The following is a 24,617-nucleotide window of genomic DNA, read 5'->3' as shown; positions in this document are numbered from 1 at the left end:
TTTGTTTGTTTTTTATTTACTTCATATCAAGTACAAGTTTAAGCATATTGAGCATAATAATTGAACAGAAAAATTAAAAACGTTGTATATAAAAAGTTCTTTTTATCTTGTAATTATTGTATTATAATACCCAATGGCGGTTTATCGTACAGAAAGTAAATCACAGGGGGCGTCCTAACCTATCAGCTCCTCAGACCTTCACGTATCTATAAACACCGATGTTTGAAAATAAGTTTCTTGTAAAAATGCCCTAATCCTAATCATTAGTAGATGATGTGTATTTATTTTTTTAAAGGATTTTGTTGCATTACAATTAATTGTGTAATTAGGTAACCTTGCATACAACTTGAGGCTAAAATGAAAAGGGGACGATATTCTAAGTCTGCCTAAGGGCGGCACTCTGCCTAGGGACGTCGCTGCGAAGTATTATTGCATGTAATGTAGTTTCCACTTTTACTACTTTCATACATAGTACCTATTCGAGTTGTTATTGATTTCAACTGAGCCTAAAGGCTTATTTACACGGGCTTGGTACTATTACATCAGTACTCGCTACACGAAAGTACTCTTTTTTTTCTAGATGCCTTTATGGATACCTCGCATTTACTATCGACTTTCTTTAAGGACTTTGGCACGCAAACTACTCTACTTGATGCTAGTCAAATGAAAATTGTTCCGGCTGGGAAAATATGCCTTATTGAAAACTATTCTTCTACCCGCATCGCGTATTGCTAATTTGAATTCGGCCAGGGCACGTAAGTACTTAATACTGACACGTATAAAAATAGGCTAATATAGTAATGCTTATTAGTATTTGGCCTTGTACGCGTGTAGGTATTATTGCGAATAACGAGTACTTATGATCAGTACTAAGCCCGTGTAAACAAGTCCTAAAGCTGCTGTGTAAGTTAGGTACCTACATACAATGATTGAATTAAACCTACACAATAGTTTAATTACTTAATAATATAATAATAATGTCCATCTTATAAAATCAATATTATTTTGACAGTTGTTGTTCATTATAATATAGATGCAGGTTTTTCCACTTCCATAATATTGTTGACTCTATGCGACGGAAGTTTATCATCATTGGCAGAAGTAGGCGTAGGTACCTATTTACAAAACTAATTTTAACCGTAATTTAATTCTTCAATTATTTAATAAAATGTGGAATAAGAGGTCAAGGGTTCAAAGGTCGAACAAATGTCATCTCTCCGAGATCTGACACTGTATCGCCTAGCAAGGTATTATGATTCACAAAGGCAGCGCTCGAAATGGAAAAATTTACGAACCGGAGCGCTCGACAGTTTTCTGAAAATTTTTAGATAGTAAAGTTATCAAAGTTTATGTGTTTTTTTTCATAAAAATAAGTGTGTTAGATTTTCTATTATATGGCCTATCCAGCTCAGACGGTCAAATTATTTATTCCACGAGACGGAGCGATAATTTTACCGATTTCAAGAACAGGAACGGCGCTCCGGTGCGTTCCGGTCCATTTCGAGCCCTGCACAAAGGCATTTTCTTTTCTTAATTCCACTACGTAGGTACTCAAAGACAATAAATGATTCACCACTGACTGTCACGTCGTGAAAATAAAAACTGTCATTATTTTGTATCTTCCCATTTTATCACCGTTTTGTCACTGAGATTTGAAAGTAAGTATGTATACTTTGGGGCCAGATCGTAATTAAGTATCCATTATTTCCTCGTTTCCATGGCGCAAAATTATCCTCAATTTACTCTCCGGTTAGAGCAGTAGTTCCCAAACATTTTTTCGCGGAAAATCAGAATTGAAAGATTTGCGGAATATGTGCAGGGCTCGAATAAGACTGGTTTGTGAAATCCTTGAGAGGAGCGGAACAGAAATTTAAAAATTGCTTTCCGGTTTGTGAATTTTTAAAAAAATAATTACCTACTGAGATTAATTTATTACTTTAGAGTTTTCTTATGGATGAATAATTAATGGGTAATGAAAATATGCAACAACACTGGCGAGGGACATGAATTCTTGCATTGTATAAACTATTATTAGATATTTTAAGACATGAATCAATACGTAATTTTACGACTGATCAAATTACCACAGTATGTATTATGTTATATTGCTAAACAAGCAAGGGATGTTTTGATATAAATAAATAAGGGATACATTTAGATTAAGTACTGATTAGACTACTTAGATATATGAAGATTTATTGTGTAACTTTAATTACTATCTATATTCCCACAATGTTGTAAAGGTGTAGTAACATGAATTGTAATGTTCACATCGTAAAATCGTTAGATTTTGATGTTTTTTTGTAACATCTGCTGTATAGGGGACGTAGATATTTTCTCCTTGACCCGTGTCCATGGAATATATCGTAAGTACAATAGATCTCTATTCAGTATTCAACCTATATATTGAGCATGTAGCAGGTAGCTAATGTAAAAAAAGACTCTTGTTTCAGACTCCATAGCGATAAGTAATCTTAATTACTTGATTTTACAATTGTCAAGTAAGTGAATCCAACAAAAGCATTTTAATAGGATAAAATCGTTAATTACTAATTTTGGATAATTATAGCACCCTGGTTAAACCATGCCATGACAACATATTTCTTTGACTTATTACAGTCTTATTTTTCATGTAGCTAAGAGTAAAATTTATATTGTTTAAAAATACCCAAACAATAGTAAAATCTACATTATAGAAAGAATCGCGTTTGGGCTTGGTGAAGAAATAAAAAGTAAAATAAACAAAATATTAAAATAATTGTGTTTTCGGATAATTTTTGTATTTTTACTAGCTACAACATAACGATAATAAATGAAGAATATGATAGAGCGCTCGAAATGGAAAATTTTACGAACCGGAGCGCTCAATAATTTTATGAAAATATTAACGTTGTTATCTAATAATTTTATATGTATTTTATAAAAATAAGTCTGTTAGATTTTTTTATTATATGACATATTATCTAGCTCAGATGGTCAAAATAATATTTCCACAAGACGAAGCGATAATTTTGGAGATTTTATGAATCGGAACGGCGCTCCGGTGCGTTTCGGTCCATGTCGAGCCCTGATACCATAATAATTATATTTTAATAATGAAGAGAAAAATATTTCCGCTACTAAATTTAATTGGAAAACGCTACTTTACACGATTAATAAAATTTATGGTGACACAAAAGCAATAATATGTATATTCGCGTGCCGAGTTTTAACTAAATTATGTTACCAAATTTGAGCTATATATAAAAAGGCGACTAATTTTCTTTATACATATATGAAAACAGGCATGTGCTGTCTATCAAAATAAGAGTACCTGTTTTATGAATGGCGGTAAATCATAAAGACGAAATAATAAAAAAAATCGATTTTAATAATATTATAATGTGCCTAATAAATAATCAATTTTACTTGGAATGACAAAATAAAAGACAATATTCTATAAAGTCGCCTTTTGTCACCAGATGAACTCGCTTATCTAGTCGAGTAGCTACGCTGGCCTACTTAGCTAGAACCCTGTAAATTTGAAACCTGAACCCTGAGGAAATTTAAAATGGGGCCTGCTAAGAGTTAAAACCTGCCACTCCTTAGTCCTTTGAAATGAATAGATATATAGAAGGTTTTAATTAAATTGTAATTCACATAAGCACCTACCTACTTCCATTATATTTGATTGAAAATATAAATTCATGAAAACTATTTTTCAAATACTAAATTGGTAAGTAAGTATTCTGATGTACGTATGTGCTTAATTATTATGATTTGTAATAGAGGAGACTGTTACAATTAAGGCCATTGGACCCGTTTTTTCCTGTTTTCTCGGAATCGCGGAAATGATAAGCATGTTTAAAACGAATTGATACACAATAAACTCTTTATTTATTTAAAATCTAATAAATAGTATTCAACTAAAACGTTCTGTGTCATTAAAATTTTTCGAATCGCTTTACTTTTTAAAATAAATGACAAATAGTAAGTCCTGTTTTCGAAATTGGTCAAAACGACTGTCACGCCACAATGAATGTTGAACTTAATAATAGTTTTGCAGGTATATATTGTATGAGAGAAATGGGTAAAACAATACATTTCATTGATTAACCTACGTACTTTTTTTAATTTCAGAAAAATAAAGATTTTAAAGCCATTTTAGTTTGAGTATACATCAGCCAATTTTGAATGATTTTTTCTCACAAAATAATATATACTGCACAATAAAAATATTTTTTTATTATAATATAACATTTCCGTAATACTATAAATAATAATTTATAATAAAAAAATAAATAAAACCCCATAAATTCGGTACAATTAGTGACGCTATATTACCAAAACACGTCGTACATTGTCATGTATTTATCCTGTTTTCAGACAATTTAGAAATATAATTATTTTGCAAAATTAACAAAAAGAGACCATTTGATCGATTAATCCATACAGTTTTTCTAATTTCTTATTTCTAACGTTAGTACATGGTTAGTACGATCTGGAATTTCAACGGGTAAGGACGTCTTTTTTTTCCCCAAAATTTAGTCCGAAGCAATATTATTTGACTCATGGAAAAATGACCTCTACTCTCTTTGCAGTAACAATCAAATTGGCAAGTCGCAATTATTTGTATCGTTCTATTCCGAACACAGGACGCATGCCAGGTGCTATAATTTGTGTTGACTAAAATATCAAACATCATATAGTACCACTGAATGTCAAACTGAAAAAAATGTAGTTTTATTATATTTATTATATTATTTATTATCTTGTAATTGAAATGGTTGCAGCATGTGAGATATTGTAAGATAATTGAATCTAACAACCACGATGGCTACAAGGAAGTACTGAAGGTATTCGTTCGGTGACCCATTTATAAAAAAAAAATATTTTGGTCTTGAGCAGTTTAGATAAAATATAGGTGGACTTTAATTGTTTTGATAAATATGTACCTACTTGGTTAGGCTTTAAGCGATTTGAAAAACTTTGCATGTACTTAATACAGTTTTTATGTACCTGGGTGGCCATGTTTTGTTATTTTCAAAGGGACGTACGTATCCAGGAGTATGTTTATTGGCATTATCAAAATGCGTTTTCCGCTGTATCCGCTTTAACCGAACAGTACCGAAAATTTAAAGTAAAATACGTTTTCGAATGCTGTCATCGTAATGGCCACTGAAACATGTGTCACAATTTTATTAATCGTTAAAATAATAATAAAAAAAGTCTTTTGGGGCACAAAATCACGTATATGTTTTATGATATATGTATTTTTCAGATGGTTTGTGGTAAAATCTTTTTTTTCATACTGCCACAATTCAACTATTCATAATTAATTGTTTGTTAAATTTTTCATAGTGGTCTTTGACTTAATAGGTAGGTGATAAAGTTTTTACCTTACTTTATTGTATTAATTTATTGTTAAGTGAGAATTAGCTGCTTTCGTTGTCAGTGTGTATTTGATGAGTGCGCATAGTGCCTGACGATGTCGAAAGGCGAAACCAGGATCGCATAAAACGACTCAAATGAAATAGTACAAAACTTAAATCCATTAGAATTTAATATATTTAATGCCGAGTTGAATTGAATGGAATCACCTTAGGCATTTATTAGTAATTATTTAACACAAGTAAAAAATATAATGAGGTAAGAACCTAGTTCATTGAATAATAAAAACAATATTACTCTTTACATCACAACTGACAAGATTTATATGAATTGTATATTGCCTGAACTCGTTGATCCTAGACTAACACGGTTGATGGATATAAGAAAACCTCAATATAATAATTATATTAGATGCTATCAATAGAGAAGAAAAAAAAATTAAAAAATAATAATTTATAATAGTTATTCTAATACATTACATACCGTTAAGCCTGTACACTAATTAAAGAACCAATTATTAATTTTCTATACACTAATGTTCCGAAATCCTCCGCGGCGACCAAAACGTACTGCCGTCAAATACACGTTATTATAATAATGGTTTCTTAAATCTTGATTGTTGCGTACTAAATTTAAAAAAAATTGTGCCTCGACAAATATTCATTGAATTGCTTTCTTTTATGAGTCATGTTTTTATAATTAAATAAAAACGCAATAAAAACAGACATCTTTTATGCCATCTTGTGAATGTTTTAAACTTATAATTTGTAATGTTAGCTCATGAAAAAACAAATTACTTTTGTATTCATACACACCGATATATATAAATAATATACCAATTTGAAACACCTCAGAAACATACATAAGTATTAGATTTTTTTTTGAAAAATATTTGGACTGAATTTGAACCTACAATATGATAGGTTCAAGAAAAGTTGTCACTTCACAAATTCAGCATATCAATAATATGAGGTTTTTATTTGGAGGTCTACTATTTTTATTATTATAATTTATTCTACCTACCACAAAAATGTTTATAAAATATGTTAGAAAAAAAAATATTATTAATTCAACACTTTTAAAACCTCTGATTTCGTATCTACTCCCGGAGACGCCGAGCGAAGCGATTTTTGTTTTTTTACTTTGATATGCGCTGAAGCTTATGGCTGATTGTTGAGGCGCTTACGTCAAATTTGATTCTTACGAATGAACCCATAGGCCTTAAGGGCCCGCTGAAGAGCCCGCCGTTCAAATATAATTCAGTATAAAAAGGACCTCGGCGTCGTAACTACGTCAATTTAAATCGATCTTTTCGCAAAAATCACTAATCATCGGAGATTTTATTTCAAGAAATATTATTATTATTATTGATAATTTCTGCCGCGCGGAGAATTATTATTATTTTATGAACACCTGCGAGATGAAGCCGATCAGAAAACAGGGCTGTCAAATAATATTAAGCATTCATATTTTTTAAATGTTAATTTCATCATGGTTTTTAATCAAACCTGTGCAAGTACGTACTGATAACTTGGGTGGATTTTGTAGCAAACATACTATTGATATATATACGGGTATATTATTATTATAACCCAATTCAAATTGAACATAGGTTGATACTCAAATACTATTATAGTATGTTTATGATTTCGAGAAAATAATACGATGGTATAATTAATCCATATCAATTATTTGAAAACATTACATTCGCACTTTGCACAAAATTACAAACACATTCGAAGTTTGCCGCACACGTACAGACCACGTGATATTTGTTTACGCAAAATCGTCGCTTTTCAAAATGGCGAATTTGAATAACCAGATTTTACTGCGATGAATCAGTATGTTCCTTTTTGTCTTTTTTTATTCGTAGGTTTGTTTACTATGTACACCGAGAAATTTCCATTTATAAACTCGGAAACGATTTTTACAGAAGAGTTTTGGAATATAATGCAACCAAAACTGGAAAAAATTCTATCATGGGTGTTGACTTCCTGAATTAGATAACCCCAGGATGCCACTACGTGAACCACAGTGGATATTAAGCCATTTCCACACTGGCAACAAGTTGCTGGCAACCTCATTAAATTTTACGATACTTACCATAATTGCTTAAGAAATTTTACAATAATTATCGTAAAATCTAACGAGGTTGCCAGCAAATTAACTTGTTGCCAGTGTGGACCCGGCATTAGATGCACAAAACTTAAATAATATATATTATAAATAAAAATTTAAAATTATAAATATATATTATGATTTATGTCTTCGACAGCCCTGATGAAATAAATGTGAAATATGAGTCGGATCAGTCACAGAGCAAATTTATTAACACAAACAACTTTGACACGACCTTTTTATATTAACTAGTAGACCAGATATTATGGACCACATGTTAAAAAATCATATTTTCAATTCTCAAGGCCAATTCTGTAGAACGTCCTCTTAAGTCATGTTTGTATAATTTATGCAAAATTAAAATTAAAATTTGTTTGAATGCATGGATTTAATTGGAAAATGTAAATTCATTTTTATCGTAGAGGGCCTCAAAACCAGTCAGTGCGTCGGGCTTCTACGTCACTAAACGTGTTATATTTAGCATAGGACACTGAGCCGTTACAAAGTAAACAACACTACTTGTCTGCATTACAAATAAATATTCAATTTTCCATTCGTCGTGAAAATTGTAGGTTTTCGTCTTCTTTTGGACACTCATTGCACTCATGGTTGAACCATTCTCATAATGAACAAAACCTACTGCGCGACGGTAATAATTAGTTTAAATTATTTAAACTACGCATCAGTTTAAAGTGCGAGGATTTGCATCTTCTCTTTCTCACACTCAAAATCCCTGTTGATACGACACGGACACGCGGATTTACTCGTGGTTAATTTGAAAACGTCTTTCAAGTAACGTGATTAAGGAAATTTAAATATGAAAGGTTAATGCTTCAAAAACTCGATGAAATCATATTATATTACGACTGAATGTAAGTACCTATAAGCTTTTTGCATTTTATTTATTTTCGATCAACCAAAATTCATATCGCGATCGACGTGTTGATCTGATATAATTAAGTATGTACATCAGTGATGCCAACCGTACTATAATTATAGTACAATACTATAATTTTAATTCCCCGAAAAACGTAAAATACTATAATTTTACGCCAAATATACCAAAATACTATAATTTTAAAGGATTCAAGGCGAAAAATGTTCCTGTACTATATATTTTTCAGAAATACTATAACTTTTACGCCTTTGTACTATAATCAGTATAGAAAAAGATGGCAACACTGATGTACATCCAGTTATTCTGCATACTTAAAATAAAAATAATAATTTACTATAATGTAATAAATTTGTGACCAATATTACTTACTTTGTTATTCGCCGGAATCCCCGCAGGCTTGAATGATATTGTGTACAGCTTGATACAAAAAAAACATGGCGTCTTGTTGTTATTATTATAGCGATCACTGTAAGCATTTCTAACCATTTCTCACATTGCATTCATTCAGGTAATCACAATACTAGACTGAAAGAAAAACGAGAACGGGTCCACAATCAGCGGTACCCACTCGAGTGAAAGTCCAAGCAAGGTCGTAATATCGCGAGATGTGTGTCATGCCCACTGCCACAGCTTAACTTCACTCCGCACCTGTGTTATAAAATGCACAGGCTGGGATCGAGGAATCCGTCTAGCCCAGATATTTTTCCAAAAAAAAAATCACTGGTTAAAACAATCACAAAAAAATAAACATTTTCTATGTGTCTCACCCAACAGAGTTTTTGACGCTTTTCAAGATGTTCAGTTCGTCGCTTGTGATTAAACCGACATTGCCATATTCAATTTTCACAGATTGCTCAAATGATACTCTGTATACTCTACGCTAAAACACCACCAGTTTCTCTCAATAATTAGCGGAGTACAGCGTCCATGTCTCAGTATCGTCCTCAAGACAAGATTATGTAGTCATATTGTTGTTCTTATGGATAGTGTCATGGCCCCCACAGGGGGGCTGACAGGGGTCTAGCCTAAGGGCCCGGGCTCAAAGGGGGCCTGGCGTGGCGGGTCAATCAGATAAATGAGACAACCACACATCTTAAATTTACTCTAATATAAAAAAAGTCGGTTGTTGTATGTTGATACTGAACAACTCCATAATTCGATGTGTTAAAAAATCACTAAAAATACACTGAATGTTATTTGACGTCGAACACCATTTGGAAAACACCAATGTAGCGTGTTGTAGTGTTCGACTGCCTTTAGCCAACAATCCTGGCCCAGGATCCCGCTTCAGGATGTGGGGGGCATGGACAAGTGTTGTGTTGCGTTTTGATTTAATTTGTTTTAGTAGACCATACAAGTGCCAATTAGCGATGATTATACTGAGTTAGTTTCATCACGTATTTTATTATCAACATTTACTAAAAACCCTAGAGTAGGTACACAAATTCGTTGAGTAATAATATCTTTAAATTTCAATGTAAATGATAATGTTCAAGAGTTCGTACGGAAGACGGGCCGAACGAGATACGCTCCTTACTGTAAAAGTGGCATGAACACCATCAGTGATAGCAACCATAGACAATGCATAATAAATAATAAATTAGCCTTATCAAATTCATATGCAAATAAATAAATTGTAGGTACATACCTATTTGCACATATTGTATTACAATGCAAGTTCTAGTCATATCGTAAAAGCTAGAATTAAATAATTACAAGATAAAAATAACTTTTTATATACTTACAACGTTTTTAAATTTTCTGTTCAATTATTATGCTCAATATGCTCAAACTTGTACGTGATATGAAGTAAATAAAAAACAAACAAACAACTATAAAATACTGAAATGTCATTTTGATTTCCATAGTAACGCACGTATATATTAATAATTTAGTTGCTAGGACCACCCACTTAGCAACCAATAATAGTGGATTGGATTCAGTGATGCCGACCGTACTATAATTATAGTACAATACTATAATTTTAATTCCGCGAAAAATGTAAAATACTACAATTTTACGCCAAATATATTAAAATACTATAACTTTAAAGGGGTCAAGACGAAAAATGTTCCTGTACTATATATTTTTTCAGAAATACTATAATTTTTACACCTTTGTACTATAATCGGAATTAGAAAAAGATGGCAACACTGATTGGATTACGGATTTCTTCCGAAATAACTTTTCATACAAAACAGAATTAACTGAAAATGAATTCAATTCTACTTAAAGATGGCTAAAAGTATTTTAAAAATGCATTGGCATCGTGTTCTGAAGTCGGGAAGTTAGTTAAAAATCGATTGCAAGATTTGTACTGGATAAACAACCACCGGACAAACAAAGTTGTAAAATTACATGCACGCTCTCTTCCAGTTAAAATGACACGTGGTATAGCAATGAGTAACATTGTACGATTTCATATTTTATGTAAAATACGCATTTCAATACTAGGTACGTAATCAAATGCAATAGACATGTCCAAAGTGTCGATCGCGGGATAAATTTTGGTTGATCGCACCAAATGCCCATAGAAATTAAGCCGGGAAAATGTAAAAAAAGTATACATCCAGTTGCAATATATGTAATAAGATTTCATTGATGTTATGAAAAGAAACCATTCACCATTGAGAAAGCCAGCATTGTTTCGTCATAACACGAGATTCGTATTGCTCACGGCGTACCGCTGGAATGAGAGAGAGAAGATGCGAATCCCCGCGCTTTAAGCTGAGGCGTAGTTTCCCCTTACCGTCGCGTAGTAGGCTCTTTGCACAAAATAGGAATAAATAATATCTTCCACTTTTTTCTCATATTTACGAGAACACTACTGAAGAACATCACACTACTCTTAACTTTAGGGATAGGTTGGGAGCCCACTTCAGGATGTGGGGGCCATGGTGTAAGGCTTCCTCAGTATGAGAACCACTGCACTAGAGTGTGCATAATTAATTTTTGAATTTATATTGTTGCTTCTTATGAGACACCAATCTAGCGTGATGTGAGTAACTTTTACGTGTCTTTCCTCTTCTAGCACGCGTGACGCCTATATGATATAGCTATTATAGCTATAGGTATAGTATTAGTATACCTGTATAATGTATTGTTAAATCTACGCACGTCTCTATGATTATAATCCATCGTAGGAATGTGCGACGTCAATCTACATAAGGATACCACGTTGCATGCTGACGCAATCAACTTTCCTTTTAGTGTAGCATTATGAAACTGAGCCAGCCATCTGAGAATCCCTGGCATCCAAGAATGGCATGAAGACAATAAATCTTCCTTATATGTATACATGCTACATATATAGGTTTCTTACCAATAAACGATTGTGTAATTCAGCACATCTACAATACCATACTTCGCGCGAACTAATTGTTACAAATACAACTTAATTCACGGTAACTCCTTGTTATATTATGAACCGGTTGTTAAAATATATTATTATGCTAGTGTACGCACCACTTGTTAGCAAGTGTATATTTTTTTTTAACTATGTCCGATCTAATAAGATCATATATTATGGGCCTTCGCAGAGTACCCTACACAGCTTAAATCAGTCTATATATATAGGATATAGGTACTATCATAAAATAAATCGTCCGGTGCTCGAATTTAGAACTAAGCTTATCACAGTATAAAAAGTGTTGAATGATTATGTCAAATGTTAGTATGTGGCGACCTCACTCAGCGGACAACTTGTATTTATTTTCTTATTGTTCGAGGGCTGCACAGGCCACAGATAATTATTCCTAAGTGTGGTGCAAAGCATCGTTTTTTTATGACTGGGAATGTCTCAGGAGTAGTTACCCAATAATGAGGTCGCCATACACTCAAATGTGCTTTGACTGAATTTACATGACTTTAAGGTAAGCGTACCCATGGGAGAGAGGAGCAGGTAAAGGTAAAATTAAAATTGTAATAAGTAACAAAGGCTAATAATCAAACTGCCGAGATTTCCCTAATCAGCTTACGTGAAAGTCGTTTTCCAATTAACTATGAGGGAACCCTTGTGGCCGTGTTGTATCACTTGATTCATAATAGTGCATCTTTCACGCCCTGTCGCAGGAGTGAGAGAAAAAGAAGATGTGAATTCTCACGCTTTAACCTGACGCGTATTTTCCCCTAATTGTAATGCAGGAGTAGTCTCATTGTTAAGTAGGACAATAGTTTGATTATAAAGACCTATAATAAGTGCCCAAAAGAAGACTAAAACTTATCATTTTCACGACGAATGGAAATTTGAGTATTTATTAAAATAAGTGTTGTTTTTTAATTGCCTTTAGCTAAATAGAATGCGTTTATTCGAGATGAAAATTTACCATGGGATGGGAGAGTGTGGTACCTAGATAATTAATTGACAGTTTTGATAATGGACAATAGATCACAGCCTACGTAAACTTGGCCACGCCTGCTATAATTATACTAATTAGTACGTAGGTACTTGATGACCTCAACTTCTCGCCACATGTGGCACCACTTCATGATACATAAATAATTAAACAATTTAATTTAATAAAGTAGATACTTACATGTTAAAAATTGGGTAACCTAACCACAATATGCATTTATTGATCAGTAACTGAATAAAATGCATTTTTATATTTCGTAAAAATACGTTTTATTTTTAAAAAAAAATGTCTTTGTGTATGTAGTCCAAGGGAACTTACTTAATAAAAATATATAGAACAATACAAAAGCACTGCAGTCAGAGAGTCTAAACTAAAGCCTCAATTACATTGAGCTTCTTTACGAGCTGTTTATTGGCGAATTTACAATCTGCCTGTAAAGTCGCCCAGTGTAATCATCGAATAAGCTAATAAGCAGGTTGTAAACACTCTACCGAGAAAAGTTGATAGCCGGTCAACTTTACACGCTACACGCCGGCGTGTGGGCCTACTGCGTCTGCGCAGTAGAGTGCAGTACCAACCTCCCGGTAAAAAAACGAACTACGTTCCATCAAAATAGTCGCAGGCTTGTGGCTTCTCAGCGAATGGAAAGTTTTGTGTGTAATCAATAATCATCAAATCGCAGTAGCTGAATCGCCCACTTTTAAATTCGCCAATAAACAGCTCGTAAAGAAGCTCAATGTAATTGAGGCTTAACTATTATTTTTAGCAGTTTTTTTTAAATATTTACTTTGTCTTCAAAATAAATAATATTTTTATTGATTGATTAAATTATGTATCAAGCTTTAGTTTGACAGTAATATGCATAATATGCCTCTTCCCCAAGTAATGGAATGAATAATAAATTGACCAGGTTTGGGAAAGCTGACACGTCGAAAATAAAAATATTCCATGAAATCAAATTTATATGTATGTATATTTCAAAGTAGGTAATGAATGATAATTCTGAAAACAGTGATAATAATGTATAAAAAATAGAAAGCTTTCGCTTGGTTGGTTTGGTTGGGATAATGGATACACACTTTATATAACGAGTAGGTACTTTTTACAGGTTTCTATAATATTTTGTACATGCTAGTTGGTACTTAGGAATTCATTCGTGTTTGAGACTGTAATTTAATAAACGAATTTGCACAATAGCAAGAAAACAGTTTTCTTTTCTCCAAGTACATGCCGCTCTGTACGTTTTTTGTATATCAAATGGACAATTTTAAAAATTATAACATTCTAAATTACCCAATAATAATGTGTAGAAAAATATTTATTCTTGGATTTTTTTTTGACTGTGTTGCTGAAAATATTTAAGTTATACCAATACCGTAATAGCACAGAAGAGATAAGATTTAAATTAAATTTACCTACCCACGATGGCCGAGTGGCATAAAATCGGTTTATAATGTCGTGGGTTCGAATGGGGTCTGGCAAATACACATTTTGTTTTTCAATAAAATTTGTGTTTAGAGTCAGAGTATGGACCTCATAGATTGAGCAAGTGGCTAACACCCATTTCTAAGTAATTTTTTTGTTGGGTTCGCGATGTCTAGTTTAATTCCGTTTCCCTTCGGCGTCCTTGGGGACCATAAACGACACGAGCAGATTTGCGGATACTTACAGTCTATATTTTCAATTTTGTTAGTAATGTATCCATTTAACACATTTCTTAGATATCGGAGTCATTAAAGGATGATAAAAAATACTGGACAAGAATGAGGCGGCATTTTGGCGCTGCCTAGGGGCGCCATTCTGCCTACGGACGTCACTGATTACGCCACAGACTCAGCGCTCGAAATGGAAAATTTTACGAACCGGAGCGCTTGATAATTCTACAAAAATATTATCATAATTATTTAATGTTATATGTATTTTATAAAAACAGTGTGTTAGATTTTTTGTTATATAGAATATCTAGCTCAGATGGTCAAATATTTTTTCCACGAGACGGAGCGATAATTTTGGGAATTGTATGAACCGGAACGGAACTCCGGTCTATTAAGACGATACTTCAGTGAAACGGCAAATAATTTTCAACTATAGGCGCGACGAAATTTTGGACTCGCTGGCATTCAGAGAGCGAACGTCGAGGTGTGAATACGTCAATTTGTTTCGTGATAGCGACGGGGGTATTAATTCTTAAATCGTGTAAATATGATTAAAAACGTTACCCATTTACTTTAAAAAGAAAACATGTCAATGAATATAACATTATTGTTACTAATAGAACATACGCTAAAGTGCCCACCACCACCCGTCATATATGCACAGCCGTGGATATGCACGGCCGCTTTCTATGACGCTTTAAACGTGTCTGAAAGAAGTGATTTTAAGTGCTCATTCCGTCCCGAGACGGAGCCGCACGGGACTGATGCTGCAACCATGCACCGTAGTGCTTAAAGAAGAAAGTTAAGAAAGAAAAATTTTGGTTTTTTGGACTAGCTCTGCTGTCCGCTGACGTTAAGCGCTTTGTGTACCAGCATACTGAGTGTCACGAATTGAAATGGATGAGTCTACAGAAGAGTCGGGATTATCCCGCTCCCCATACGACGCTGCAAATTTCTCGAATGCCGCAAAGTTGGCCTCGGTTGCTATCAGATCTCCATGACCAATTGGGCCCGTGTGAGGACGGACCCTGGCAAACAGTTCCGCTCGTTCGAGTTCCATAAGCGGGCAATCCCAGAGGATGTGTTCAACATCTTGGTGGTCATGCCCGCAGGTACAACCCGGCCCATCTACTATTAAGCCAAACTCGTGAAGTATGGCGGTGAAGTTGCCATGGCCGGTGAGGAACTGGCTAGTCCAGTGCGAAGGTTGGAGTCTTCTAGTTTGGTGCCTGCAGAATACGTCTGGAAATAAACGGTAAGTGTGCCGCCTCTTGGGGGAGGCGGTCCACCTCGCCTGCCATGCCGCAAATGCGGTCTTACACGGTACACAATGTCACTTACAGTCTTCCTGTAAGGAACGTCCTCGGATCTCTGGGGTGGTGTCAGATGGACACCGGTGAGTGTTGTGCTGATCCCCCTCAAGATGAGGGTGATCGATCCTCTGACTCGGACATGCAGATCGAGGGGTAGCACCCCCGCGTGTACGGCAAGCGCGTCAGTAGAAGTTGTGCGGTAGGCTTTGGTAAGCGAGATCAGCGCAAGTCGCTGCCCGCTTAGTAGTGCGCGTCTCACGAGAGTTAAGGAATTTACTCGGGAATGCCAAATGCTGGAGGCGTAACCGGCAATTCCCATGAAAATTGCGCCGTATGCAACCTTAAGGGCTCTAGGCTTAAGTCCCCAATTGCTGCCCGCCATTCGGGCCATTCTCTGATAGGCCGAATTGGCCTTAGAGACGGCCGTCTTGGCGTATAAACAGAAAATTAAATGGACGCATATTGGATTTATATGACAAATTATATTTCGTTCGGCATGCGTCATTTGCACCCGCGACCCGCAATCCGCGCATCGCCTAGCCACGATCTTTTTAGACCATGCCTCAACTGAGGTATAGCCTTAAGAGCCCTGGCGACAGCATACGGCCGAATCAGAAGGTTGCGTTAATGTTGGTGGCGGGAAAGATACATTCTTAATTAATTCAAAACTATTTATTGATCGGTAGGCACGGCCATAATTGATGCTTTCCTACGCATAATTGCACCTATGGCGTAATACTGTCATTATCTTAATTTATTTCGTCAATCTTTTTGCTTTCGTAAAAAAACAGAGTCCAAACCGCCGTGGCAAAATAATACAGAGATCAGTGGAGTAGATTGTGGAAACGCGATACAAAAGGGTGGGGTATGTTTATAACAAGTATTTAATAAAGTTAAGCGTCGACCTTACGCCTTTGACCTATTTATGCCAACTTACACACAAGTAGTTTTTATTAGTGCGTTAATATCAAATATAACATTTCGCGGGGTTATTTATATCACACACCTACCTACCGAAATTAATTAATCAATATATTATACCCATCCTTATGGAATAGGGTGTGTTTTGTTTTGCACGGACGTATCTCAGTACGAAAATAAAATATATTATGAGGGTGCGACTATTTTCTATCGTGCTCATTAAAATATCCTAAGCAATAATTAATAATATTATGTGTTCTAAACATTTATTTTTGTATTATGAATTCTAAACAAGCAAGTTGATTTTTTTTAAATTATTTATATATTGTTTGGATAATTATTTGTAATTCAATGAAACACAATTTTGTAGTACCTACTTATTATACTTTTTAAATAAATTCTGTACCGGTTTCGTCCTCTTCAAGGGGACATTATCAATATTATCAACAAGTTGATAATGTCCCCTAGAAGAGGACGAAACCGGTACAGAATTTAATTAAAAAGTGGAATAAGTACTACAAAATTGTGTTTCATTGAATTACAAATAATTAATCAAATAATACAATGCAGTTCCACTATGAATTGACAGTTAACATTATAAAAGAATTATTTAGGATTAATTTATATTACTTAGGTGCAGCGCTTGAAATGGAAGATTTTACGAACCGGAGCGCTCGATAACTTTCCGAAAATATTAACATATTTATGTATTATGTACTTGTATGTTGTATATTATTGCATGTTTTTTGTTATTACGTGATTTTTTCGTTTGGTAATAGGTACTGTCGCCCGCTATCTTCAGTGTTCGGTCAATGTGCTCATAGAGACACGTGAGCAAAACGTCACTGAAGTATTTTTTCGATACTTCAAACCCAGTACCACCAGAAAAGCACACGATAATTGCAAGCTTGACAGAAGGGATCAGTTCAATTGAAAAGGGCTGAAAAAAATCGAAAACATAGACTCCAACGAAGAACGCGTTATAGTTACAAAACAAAGAATAAAAAAAATATTAGCTTGCTACGGAGAATTATGGGTGAAAAATAAGGTATTGTGTTGAGATTCAAAAAATATGAAAACAAGGGTAACTTTATGAAGTTAACGTTAAAATTTACTGATGATTTAAGAAGAAACTAGAAAAGATTGACATAGAGTTGTTTGACTATCATGTAGCCGAGAATGTAAAATAACGTTATATAAAAAACACACCTTTTTGTAGATAACGTTGTTTGATAAAATTCAATTAACTCATCCATATATTGCACCAGCAATATGAGTAATATGTATTTTTAATCTAACAAAAACAAATAAGTATGAATGAAAAAGTTTGCACAATTTTGTCGTATCGCCCAAAGTAGGTATACCAAAACTAATCTGCCTTTCTTAGGAAGAAGGCAGTAACTGATCTCACACACTTTCGAGATAAATGACATAATGTGTTTTTTCAAGCTTTAGTACTGTGAATTAATAAAAAAACGGTGGTAATTTTCATTAGTAGGATGTTAAAATACAAACAAAGTAATAATAAACAAGCAGTAACTGCCTTTTTACTAAAAAAAATGTATTATTTTAGAAGATGTCAGAAGAGTTACTGCATTCTTCCTTAGAAGATATGGTATATAATATGGTGTGGATTGGGCATGGTTTTTTTTTTAATTAACCAACACCATCTGTAAATTTTAGTCTTAGTTCAATAAAAACTAATACGTATGACTAACAAAATGTAATGTGCACTACTTATGATGAATCTTAACAGCCTACCTCCACATTTCGCTATTATGAGTGGTTTACTCAACATCTTTGGGCATACCAAAAAAAAAAAAAAAAACATCACAAAAACTATCTTTATATTATGCTGAGAAACCAGAGAGCCAAAAATGTCTAACCAAGATACATTTGCTCATTTAATAGTTATGTAGAATTGCGATCTCAGAACTAGTTACGTTACAATAAAAAAATGTAACATAGGTACATCTTCAATGTAAATTCAAGAATAATAAAATCAGGTTGATAAATCCACTAACAAACAACTGGAAAAAAGATGACATACCTATGTGGGCAACGGGCCTAAATTTTAATATATTGTATTGCCATCACATCTTATGTAAGTACCAAATTAAGTATGAGTAGAAAGGGTGTTAACACTGTTAACAGTAGTTTAAATACATTTTAAGAATATACAATGGTTTTTGAATAAATAATATGTTGGGCAAATAGTTAGCAATGAACTCTCGCTAAAAATGTGTAAAACATGATACAAAAAATGTTTAGCAATGGATTTTTAACACGTAAACGCCGGTTATAATAATTATTACAATTATTAATAATTTTAAATGTCTGTACAAGTGAAGTTAATTGTTTGAATTTTGAAAATAAAATGTGCAATGTAGGTAGGGCCATTGTAAGATCTTCGTATGTCCTTATTCATTTTTATTTTTAGAGGCATCTTTTTGAAAATTTTATATTTTATTGTAGGTATTTATTTCAATTAAACCATGTTTGTTTAATTTACACAAAATACAAATAATAAATTGTTTGAATGCATGAATTTATTTGATTAAATTTAAATTAGATTATTCATTTTTTTATCGTAGGTGGATTCAAAATTAGTCAGTGCGTCTGGCCTCTACGTCACTAAACGCGCCACTGCATGTCCTACTAGTTCTGTTGTTGTTTGACTTGTCAACGGTTTTACAATATAGATATAAGAAGTATTAAGAAAAAATCTTTCGGATTATATTACAATAATATATACCTATCTAAATAATATAATATTGTAAACAATCTACGCGTATTCTTAAAACTTGGATTTATTTCATTGTCTTATAAAGATGCCACACTTCCACGCTATTATTTTGTCGTTTCTCTATGGTTGATATCCCATAAAGTTTTTTTTTCTCACTTTTGAACTTTCATATCACCTTCTTCGCCTGTTGCAAACTACGATTATTCATTGTTAATATCAGATACATAAGAACATAACTAATCTCATAATATAATACGCCATCTATAAAAACTGATTTGATTGCTAATAGTCGATCAAGGTTGATTGTATGTGTCTCAATAGAATTTTATGCTGATTCACCTTCGCAATAATAACTGTATGAAATAGCTGCAACATGAAAATACACTAAGATTTCATTTCTAGATAGAAAATATGGATTTTATCTATTATTGCCTGCACACAATAATTTACTTTTATTTTCACTCTCCTGAATAAATACAATTTATCAAGTAGATAATCTTAAGATAAGATAAGATAATAAGATAGGTTTTCATGATACCCCGTCGCAGGACGGATGTGATGTTTTATGATGCTGTGTATCGTGCGATTAACTTATTTGATGGCACCATGAAGGTCGATTTATTTTTTATTAACTATTTACTATTATCCAGTGACGTCCCGAGACAAAATGCCGCCCCTGGGCAGCGCCAAAAAGTCACCCCATTCTTTTATACATTATTTTTTATCATCCGTGCACTTGTCGTTTTTCGTCACCATGGACGTCGAAAGGCAACGGAAACAAACTAGACATCGCGAACTCGAATACAGTCCTGTTAAACTTTGTATGTTAACATTTAGTGCCGCAACTGGCGCGTTTGGAGCAGTTGGCCATTAGATGTAATTAACGTGTTATTTAAATGTGGTAATTAAAAGGTAATTCAAAGTTCAGCAGTGATTGTGTTAATACTGACTGATAACTGATTTTTTTTATTGGAAAGATATTTTCGTTATTACTAAGTTTAGGTAGTTATTTCTATATATACCAACTGAGTCTCCTTGATTTGCCACCCTTAGAGTAACTGCCACCCCCAAGCGACGCTTAATCTGCATACCCCCACGGGACGTCACTGACTATAATATCGTGTTTGTGGACGTGTTAAATAGGTTAAATTTATAATTGTATTTATCATTTTAGTTTAATATCTACATAAGCACATACTTTCTTGTTATGTTGGTTGTAATTTGTAATTAAGTCATTTTTATAATTTGTATTTATTATGTATTATGGCGCATTGGCCAATCGCTGTAACGCCATAACACTCTTTTTTCTAAATAACCAATTATTTAAGCTAGTGATTGCTATTTTTATTTGTACGAAAGAACCTTTGAAAAATGTTGTGAAATCTCGGAAACCCGTACTTACGACACCCAATTAATTTGTAATTTAATTCTAATTTGTAAAGTGAATCTATATACGACAAAAATGACAGTCGTCTAATCGTTAATCTAATTGTTTGGCAAAGCACATTGGCCGGAATTCAATGGATGCAATTCAAGCCCTGTCCTGCAACATATTTCAAGATTTTTTCTAATATATATGTTTCCGAGATTATAGGTACAAATTATTATAAGTAGATTCAATACATTCTCAAATCTCATGTAGTATTCGTTGGATAAAACAATACTATGTACAAATGCTCGTTGATTTCCCGACGAGAGTCCACGGAACCACGTTTAGGAATGATTTCTTCAGTTTTCTATTAGATTTTTAAAAACATGTAAGATTCCATCAATGACATTAATATGGACGAATCATCTGTAAAAGAAAATGACACTCACTTTATTGTCGGGTCTGCCGAATGGCATAATCTGTTCTAACGCCATTACAATAAAGGTTATATTGTTATAAATTCCTGATACTTTTTGTTGGGTCTGCCGAATAGTTCGGTTCGAACGGGTTCGCTCAAATGAACATTGACATTAGAAACACTGCTCTAACGCCATTACAATAAAGGTCATATTGCTATAAATTCCCGATGCGTGATATCGCATAATGGAAATTGCGTGACGTCTACCTATACATGCGAATGCGCGAATTTAATTGTTAGCTACTGTATTGAGTGTGTCGTCCATTAATAATGTCATTGGATTCCATTGATATTTTCATTATGCGTATAAAAATCACAGAGAAATACACAGTATTTATCCACAGTTTAATATTATTGTAGTGAAACAGGGCACAGTCATCGCCATTTCCACTCGCAGGCAAATCATATTAATATGCACCTAACACACTATTTTCGGGGATTGGTTGCTAGCAACCGCTCAATCCCTACCAATATGGTTGGAAGAGATTACAAATTTATTACAAATATCCGTATACCTAGATACTGTCTCCAAATACGTAAAATTTGTGTTTGTTTGAAAAAACATCATACCTATTATGAATGTGACTCAAGTAAGGTAGTAGTAATACGATATATGTATTGGTACAAACGTCCGCAGATGTCGATCCACTACTACACCAAGGCCTCCCCGTAGGTCCTTAGTTCTTCGCTGCCACGTACATCCACCGAACTTTATGACTAAGGCGATTTAATGGTGTTGAGGAGGTCCCTATAAGGGCTTGCGCAGACAGAGAGCGGTCGGAGTTCTGCGTTCAACCGACCGTTGACCGCCAGCGTTCAGGGACAGCAGACAGGTGGCGGTCAACAATAAGCGTTCCATTTGTTTACAAACGTTGTACTGACACAAGCGCTGCATAATGCGAGACCGCTATATTCCGACTGCGAGTGGAAGTGAGAAAGCACCGCTGTTGCGTACTCACTCCCCCGTGTGGTTTCGCTCTATGTTGTGTGACTGCTCAAATTCCTATGACGGGACTGGACGGGAGGTACGGCGTTCTTTGTAATTCCGGGCATAGAACTCCAGAACTCTAGCGTTCCAATTGACCGGCGCGGTCTGACCGCCGGCTGTGTACCCATACAGTATGAAGTCCATACAGTACAAAGAACGCCGAACTCCGAACGCGGAACGCAGACCGCCTGACCGCGCTCTGTCTGCGCAAGCCCTAATCGTTCAGGGTCCACTCTATGACGGAATTTGTCCAGTGACACGTACAGCATTGCGTACAGCCCATTACTATTTCATCTGCTTGATGACACATCGCGTACCCTTGTGTGCCTCCTTATCCATCGGTTTATTCTGTGGTCTATTCACGTTATCCCCAACATACATCGTCGGTGTTTTGTAAAAAGGGCGAATTAACCAAAATGTTATTTTACAGAAGGAGGATTTTTAACTTTTGACATTTATTTATTTATTACCCGTGGATGATTATAAATGTCTAACAAGTTTATAATAAAGCTTAGAAAGAATACTGTCTTTATAATAGGCTTATATAGGGCCTAATATGTCACATTCGCTTTCTATCCGTACCTACACTAAGTGGACATTCGTCCTTATGATTTCGTTTTTAAGAACTTTCCAGTGGAGATACAAATTCGCCGTCTTTACACGGACAAAGCTAGTGAGGTACCTACATATTGTTTTTTCAATAAAATCTAAATTTTTCCATAATGGTTGATTCTCCTTTTTTACAAAACACCGGCGACATCTTTCCATGCTGCGTTGCGCTACTCTAACATTAAAGGTCCATGTTTCATATTATGCATACGCGAGCCTTGGTAGCACAATATAACACTTAACGATTACGAAACCATGGGAGGTTTATAGAACATGCTATTCAGGCGCCCGTTCCCAGTTTGGTTCTGCGCCTCACCTATTTCTTATTTATTTATTAAACCTAACGCTAAAACCCAATAAGGGCCCTAACCGCTCCCAACATTGGTTGTATGCATTCCACCACCCTCACTCCTTGACAATGGAATGCCAGTTGGGCACACCGAGAGTCTTCACTCTGGAGGTCTTTTTCTACACATTGGTGTCGTCTTCCCTCCGGGTTTATGATTATTCATTCCCTATGTCCGAACCCAGTGATTTTTTTTAAAGTATATAAACGTATCGCATACATGTACAGTTCATAATAATTAAACAGACGCACACATAAAATTTGTTGGTACACCTATATATAGATAGATGGCTTTTGATTTTATAAATAAATTTATTAAATACACTGACAAAACGTAGAGCAGTAGCCAAGATATGCAGCTAATTTTGACGTAAAAGTGCTTCCATTAAGGACCGACACTGGACACAATAAAACGTAGGTAGATACATACGAAATAGACTTATATTGATAAAACAAAACACATTTTACCGTATCAAATATTTAATATTTATATTTCTATCCATCGGAATCCGGTACATCTTAACGCTTGTGTATTATTCATTGAAAAAAAAATACTTTAATTAAAAACAGATTTACGTCTATCAATGTTGATTCGTATAATAAGAGATAGAGGAAGAAGGCAACGCCTACTTAATATCCTGGCCAACCATGCCTCCTTACATTGCCTTACTTACAATAATAACACGACAACTTTTCGTAACTATGTAAGAATATTGAAACAAACAGAATGTTCAAAGAAATCAAAACAATACTATCGATTAGGTGTCCTTTCTAAAATATAACAAATTAATACATTCTTCAATCAATCAATAATAATCAATTTAATACATACCTACGGATATCATAAATAATTATTAAAATAATAATTTTGTGTTTATAAACCAAGTAGATTCTAAATAGAATAAAAAATATGTTTATAATACCATTCAGATGGGCGTTTTGTATTATTGGTAATTGTATTCTATCGTGACTTGTTTCTTTTTACCTTGATTTATGATATTTCAATCGGAAATATGTCTTCTGAGTATGTTCTTGAAACACTTTCAAACGTCTTATTGAACACAGTCACTGCAATTGACAGCTGAATTTTATTTATCACTGATGCATGTTGAATTAAATATTTTAAGGAACTTTGTTTTTTTTGACACGAAACACCTGTACGCTTAAGCGACCTCAGCACGAGACTGCTTGACTTTTCTACGGTGCCGCCATCGTTTTTAAATGGAATTATAGTACAAGTCACAAAAATGTAGTATTTGGAGGGGAAAATATAATACGCGACAAAAAATCCTACTTAACACAAGTCGATATACATTTTATGTTCTCTAAACTATTTTTTAGCTACCCTCTCTCAAAAACAACAGAAATAATGATTGCGTTTTATCTTTTTATGATAATGTTCGCCTTTTTGAAACTCAGGTTTAATTTTCCTCAACACTCTACCAGTTGAA

General features: G+C 34.2%; 1 protein-coding gene across 1 annotated transcript in view; it reads right to left on the bottom strand.

The window, feature by feature from the left end:
- Tsp74F (Tetraspanin 74F) overlaps positions 1–24,352 on the bottom strand; it is a 44,314-nt gene extending 19,962 nt beyond the window's left edge. Inside the window, exon 1 of the mRNA XM_085958778.1 lies at positions 24,152–24,352. The gene's annotated coding sequence lies outside the window, so the exon portion shown is untranslated. The remainder of the gene's footprint in view (positions 1–24,151) is intronic.
- Between the last annotated feature and the right edge of the window lie 265 nt (positions 24,353–24,617).

Source organism: Rhyacophila brunnea, unplaced genomic scaffold (genome assembly GCF_057557595.1).
Source record: "Rhyacophila brunnea isolate RB1 unplaced genomic scaffold, BYU_Rbru_1.0 scaffold_8, whole genome shotgun sequence".
Lineage (NCBI taxonomy): Eukaryota > Metazoa > Arthropoda > Insecta > Trichoptera > Rhyacophilidae > Rhyacophila > Rhyacophila brunnea.
The sequence above is the reverse complement of the archived record's forward strand: the minus strand, read 5'-3'. Positions and strand labels throughout refer to the sequence as shown.